Source organism: Danio rerio, chromosome 19 (assembly GCF_052040795.2).
Source record: "Danio rerio strain M-AB ecotype USA chromosome 19, GRCz13ab, whole genome shotgun sequence".
NCBI classification, from domain to species: Eukaryota; Metazoa; Chordata; class Actinopteri; order Cypriniformes; family Danionidae; genus Danio; species Danio rerio.
Window position 1 is genome coordinate 44,838,163 of NC_141039.2, and position 6,388 is coordinate 44,844,550.

The 6,388-nt window shown below is 29.1% G+C and overlaps 1 protein-coding gene across 1 annotated transcript in view; it reads right to left on the bottom strand.

The window, feature by feature from the left end:
• trioa (trio Rho guanine nucleotide exchange factor a) overlaps positions 1-6,388 on the bottom strand; it is a 573,337-nt gene that overhangs the window by 535,353 nt on the left and 31,596 nt on the right. The gene's annotated exons all lie outside the window — the stretch shown is intronic.

Genomic DNA, 6,388 nt, shown 5'->3' on the forward strand with positions numbered 1-6,388 from the left:
ATAAATCAAGAATCACAAACAATAAAGAAACAGAACAAAGTGCAGACGGTTATAAACTGTGCAAGCAGAAAATCCTGTGTTGGTGGAGCAGAATATAGAGCTCTGTGTGCTGTAGAGGCTGTCCAGCAGCTGCAGCAGGCTTCACTCAGTGTCCACAATGTACAATACATTTTAACCAAATCCAAACGCTTCTAAAAGATGGTCTTGCATGGTAAATCGGATATAAAAACATGACACCAAGAGGTAATTTCATAAAAAAATAACAATAATAACAACTAAATTATTGCGTTATAGCTTAAATAAACTTTTTAATGCAAAAACAACATTATGCTCACATTAATACAGCTGTTTTGGGTCAGTTAAATCGGCTGACTGTTGAAGTTTAAATATTTAACCCAGCTGGTTGAGTTATTAATAAATATTCTAATAAAGGTTAAAAATAACCCAACAAAGCACCAAATATTTAACTCAGCTGGTTGAGTTATTAATAAATATTTTAATAAAGGTAAAAAAATAACCCAACAAAGCACCAAATATTTAACTCAGCTGGTTGAGTTATTAATAAATATTCTAATAAAGGTTAAAAATAACCCAACAAAGCACCAAATATTTAACTCAGCTGGTTGAGTTATTAATAAATATTTTAATAAAGGTTAAAAATAACCCAACAAAGCATCAAATATTTAACTTAGCTAGATGAGTTATTAATAAATATTCTAATAAAGGTACAAAATAACCCAACAAAGCACCAAATATTTAACTCAGCTGGTTGAGTTATTAATAAATATTCTAATAAAGGTTAAAAATAACCCAACAAAGCATCAAATACTTAACTCAGCTGGTTGAGTTATTAATAAATATTTTAATAAAGGTTAAAAATAACCTAACAAAGCACCAAATATTTAACTCAGCTAGATGAGTTATTAATAAATATTCTAATAAAGGTACAAAATAACCCAACAAAGCACCAAATATGTTTAACTCAACCTTTGGGTTAAATAAATAACTCAACGTTTTTTATAGTGCAGGGTGAATAACTGAAGACATTTTGGGTGAACTGTCCCTTCAAATTCATTAGCCAGCATTTAGCATGTGTAATGTGATCTCCATTTAATGGTTCTAGATAGTCCTCACACTTACGGTCTAAATCGTCCATTTCACGCGTTTGCCTTTTGTGCTTGCTGGTGTGTTTCTCTCAATCACTCCAGCATTAAACACTTGATGGAGATTCCCAAGGCAGTCTGATAGCCGTTGAGCCATTGTGCACTTTGCATGAGAATACACTAGTGTGTGTCTCCTATTATTCCTGGCCAAACGTGAAGTCCTGTCTCCTCCATCTGTCTTCCCCTCAGCAGGCCACCATGCAGCCGGAGGACAAAAGATTGCAGGAAACATTGAGGGGACGTAACAATGGCCCTAAATCAAGGTCAAGCTGCAGGGTTCGAGCTACATGAATATTAGCAGTTAACCTGACTCAACACATCCTCAGTCTAATACTGATTTCTTAAAGTATGCTTCAAAGTGCATAGTTCCTTAAATAAAGCTTTCGTCTTAATTGTTTCTAATCCAAATATCCAAACATTCTTAAATCAAGAAGCAGTTAGGCATGTAAAATAGGTTTGTTTTTAGAAATAAAAAGCCAAAATAAAGTCAGGTGTTATTTAAAATACTTGAAATGTTTGCCAAAAGCACTGTTCAGAAATATGTTAATTAACAGTTTCCATATTTTGTGATTCACAAGTGTTTTCTGATTATCGGTTGTGAATTGCATTATGGGACGTTGATCTCTGCTCAGCCCACTTCAACTCTACAGGTTAACAAAGTGACCTTTATTGATATTTTAGTAGTTTGAAATAATATAATGTATAACAAATAAAGAGAAATAAGTCTGTAAAATACCTGTAAAATAAGGCTTTTGTAGCGTATACACATCACCAACACAGACAGTATATCACTTTAAACTATTAAAGATGTTCATAAAAGTTGTTGGAAGAAAGATCAAGGTCCATAATGCAATTCAAAAGCAAATAAATGGGGAAAAATAAAAAATTTGAGAAAATTACTAATAGTAGTAAGAAAATTACTAATTTGTGGATATTATTACAGTGTGGCAAAAGTAAAATAATATGAATTAAAACCAAAAACAGGATTATTTATCTTACACACTGGCAGATAATTTAGCTTTTTGCAAAGAAAACTTATCAAATCTTTCACTTACTATTTCTGAAAGCAAAGCAGCATTTTAGGTTTAAGGTATAAGGGATGATTCATTTAATTAATGTAATTACATGCAGGTATTTAATCCATAATTACAATGTAAATACATGTATTTAAACAATAAGTACATTGTAGTTAAATAAAAAAATTCAGTGTAAGTACATATTAGTTAATGTCACAATGTAAAGTGAGACCAATGCCACTATATTGTTTTAATGTTTAGATATTTGGACTTTTACACATGAGAAAAAAAAAAAAACTGTCCAGTGGTGGCCAGAGTAGTTATTTTCTGACATTTGTTTTCTGCTTCCACTCTCTGATTTCACTGAGTAATGTTCATGAAACATGCAGATAGTTACTCGCAACAAATATTGGAAATATTAAGTGTTTTATCTTTTAGCAATCTCCATGTATTACCCGAGATCTTCAGCACTAATGCAATGTTGGGTGTAATTTATTACAAAGTAAAATTATTAAATTAAAATAACATTACAGTAAACAAATGACTTGTCTGCTGAAAATTGTATTTGTTAGTAAAATTTAAGTAAAATACAAATATGTATTATTAAGTTTATATATATATATATATATATATATATATATATATATATATATATATATATATATATATATATATATGTGTGTGTGTGTGTGTGTGTGTGTGTGTGTGTGTGTGTGTGTGTGTGTGTGTGTGTGTGTTTATTATATAATATATTTATGTTAATTTTTAGGTGATTTAATTAAAAAGGCCATGTTTAATTCATATTTAAAGGATTGAAAGTTTAATTTCTTTGATTTATAAAGATTTTAAGTATTATTGAGTAAAGTAATCTTGACTAATTAAATAACTTTTCAGATGTAGTATTATCTAATTGCAATATTGATGTAATTTGGTAATTAATTACTTTCTTAAAGTAACTTTTTGTTGTGATGTTATCTTGCTTTCTGTAGCTGAAGTTAAAGAGTGTGAATTTGGTTGTGAAAGAGGTCTATCTTGTTTGTTTATTTATTTATTGGAGCAAAATGACCTAAATTTCATGATGGCTAAATATGGTTAATAAAGCATAATTATAACTTTAGTTGGGCTATTTCATTCGCTGTATAGTTATTATAATTAAAAATTCAACTGAAAGCTTATAAATATGTGTTATTAATTTAGTCACTATTTTATTTACCTTATAAAGCCATTTTAGCCAGGCCGTTCTCAAAAGCTCTAGTGCTCCATCTAGTGGCGGCTTCCTGTAAGACCAGACTGTAAACAAGCAGTTCTGACCAGTCCTAACTGGTTTAAACCGTGTCCGTGCACTGTCTGCCATCTAGAGGACTTTTATGGCATTGCTGTTCAGCCTTTATTTAAATTTTTATTTTGTGACACTTTAAAACAATAATTAATATTTTTACATTACTGTGAGGAATAGATTTAGGGTTGGGGTGGGGGTATACGTTAATAAAATACATTTTAATGGGTGATTTATTAAATAATTTGAATAATACTCTGTGTTATTACTGTTTTTACATTACTGTGATGGTTGGGTTTACGGTAGGGGTTGGGGTAGACGTTAATTAAAGACAATTTAATGGATACTTGAAGAACTAATATGAATGATACTCTATATTTACTGTTTTTTAATTATTGCGAGGATTATGGTGTGTGTAGATGTATATGAAATACAATTAATGGGTAATTTTATGAATAATACCCTGTATAATTACTGTTCTCACATTATTATGAGGGTTATGGTATGGGTAGACATTATTAAATATAATTAATGTGTATGTTAGTAAAAAATATGAATAATACTTAATAAAATTACTGTCTTTACATTACCGTGATCGTTGGGATTATAGGGTGTAGGCAAAAATAAATAAATAAATAAATAAAATAAGGCATAATTATAATAAATAATATAAGTAATTCTTGTTAACTTCCAGCCTGGGCTGTATCCCTTCTCCTATCAGCCCCTGCTGGAAAAAAACTGATAGAAACAGAAGTTATAATGGTTTACACAACAAAATACCATAGTGGCTTTAAACCATACAATAGTAAAGTATTTACTACAGTATTTATTACAGTGTGTTGGCTCACTTTACAGTATGCTGAAGCATTCATTAACAAAGTGTTATAAATATACAGTTTAATACACCCTACTATGGTACATTTTAATGGGTAATTGAATAAATAATTTGAATAATACTCTGTATTGTTACTGTTTTACATTACTGTGATGGTTGGGTTTAGGGTAGGGGTGGGGATGTGTATTAATAGAATACAATTTAATGGATAATTTAAGAAATAACATGAATAATACTCTGTATAATTACTGTTTTTGCATTATTGTGAGAGTTGTTGTATAGGTAGATGTATATGAAATATAATTAATTGATAATTTAATAAATAATATGAATAATACTCTGTATGTTTACTGTTTTTACATTATTGTGAGGGTTATGGTATGGGTAGATGTTAATGAAATACAATTATGGGTAATTTAATAAATAATATAAGTAATTCTTGTTAACTTCCGGCCGGGGCTTTATCCCTTCTCCTACCAGCCCCTGCTGAAAAATAAAATGATATAAACAGAAATTATAATGGTTTACACAACAAAATAATATAGTGGTTTTGAACCATACTATAGTAAAGTATTTACTACAGTTTATCAGCTGACTAGTTACAACTCCAGTATGCTGAAGTATTCATTAACAAAGTGTTATATATATAGTGTAATACACTTTACTACAGTATGGTTCAAAGACACCACAGCATTTACTATAAATTGCTAAAGTATATTTTCATGTATTATGCTGTTAAAAAAATTATAAAAACCATCAATATTTACCCATTAAAACCAGCCTATTTTAATGGTTTCTATAGTGAGTGTTGGGAAATATTTGTGGTGTTAACCAATATTCGTTTTTTCTTTATTTTTTTTCAGCATGTAGACTCTTGATAAAACAATTGTTTCTGTCCAAAATAATGTAAATATTAGTATCAAACCTGCACATACTTAAATTACCAGATGACATAGATATAAATAGTGTTACTTTAAGTGTTTGTTTTGTTTTCTTTCTTTTTTGTGCACTATTTTCTGCATCTCTCTTTAACATTTCCTGTTTCCTGTCTGTTGTTTGTCTGTGATCTTCAACCCAACATTTGATGACATCCTCTCGTGACTTTTCTATCAGTTTTGCAAAGCTTCAAAAATAAGCAGAATAAATAAAACACATTAAAACACATTAAATTATATCAAATAAATTTAGACAGACAGACAGACAGACAGACAGACAGATAGACAGACAGACAGACAGACAGACAGACAGACAGACAGATAGACAGATAGACAGACAGACAGACAGACAGACAGACAGACAGATAGATAGATAGATAGATAGATAGATAGATAGATAGATAGATAGATAGATAGATAGGTAGATAGAGGCCGACAGAACTTTACATAAATTAAATGTGAACAAAAAATACTCAACAATTATAAAAATTAAAAGAATTTAATAGAAATTACTATTGTGCAATCTAAATTAATTGTTCAAATCAATGTGTTTATTAAAGTAAAATTATTAAAAATGACTAAAATAAACATAATTAATAAATGCAGTACTATAATAAGTAAAGAAAACGTAATATAATATAAATTTTGTTTCATTTTTGATATGAAATTACCTATTAAAATATAAACTGAACAAATGTGAGAATTATATGCATTTCATTAAAATGCAAATAAATGTGAATTAAATGTGAATAAAAGAAATCAAAAATAATTTTATAAATGCCATCAAATGAGTAAAAATATATAATTAATTAATCATAATAATTGATTTTAATAATATGTAATTTTTACAGTATAAACTGGGTCTTTTTAGGGGGATAATGTGTGTGAGAGAGAGTGACTCTGTCTTTCTTTGACAATTTAGGATGCGGGTAATTGGCACCTAAAAGGTTAAAAATATCTAAAATAGGCTGTTGACTACAATAAAGACAATAATAATAGTAAAATTATGATAATAAAGGGTAAAAAACATATCTGATCTGTACTTTTAAAAAGTAATTGTAAAAGAAAAGATTGATATATGATACACAATCAAACAAAGAGTCTGCCCTAATGACTGTTTCATACAGAAAAGATTATTCACTTCTTCTCTGGCAGCCCAGATA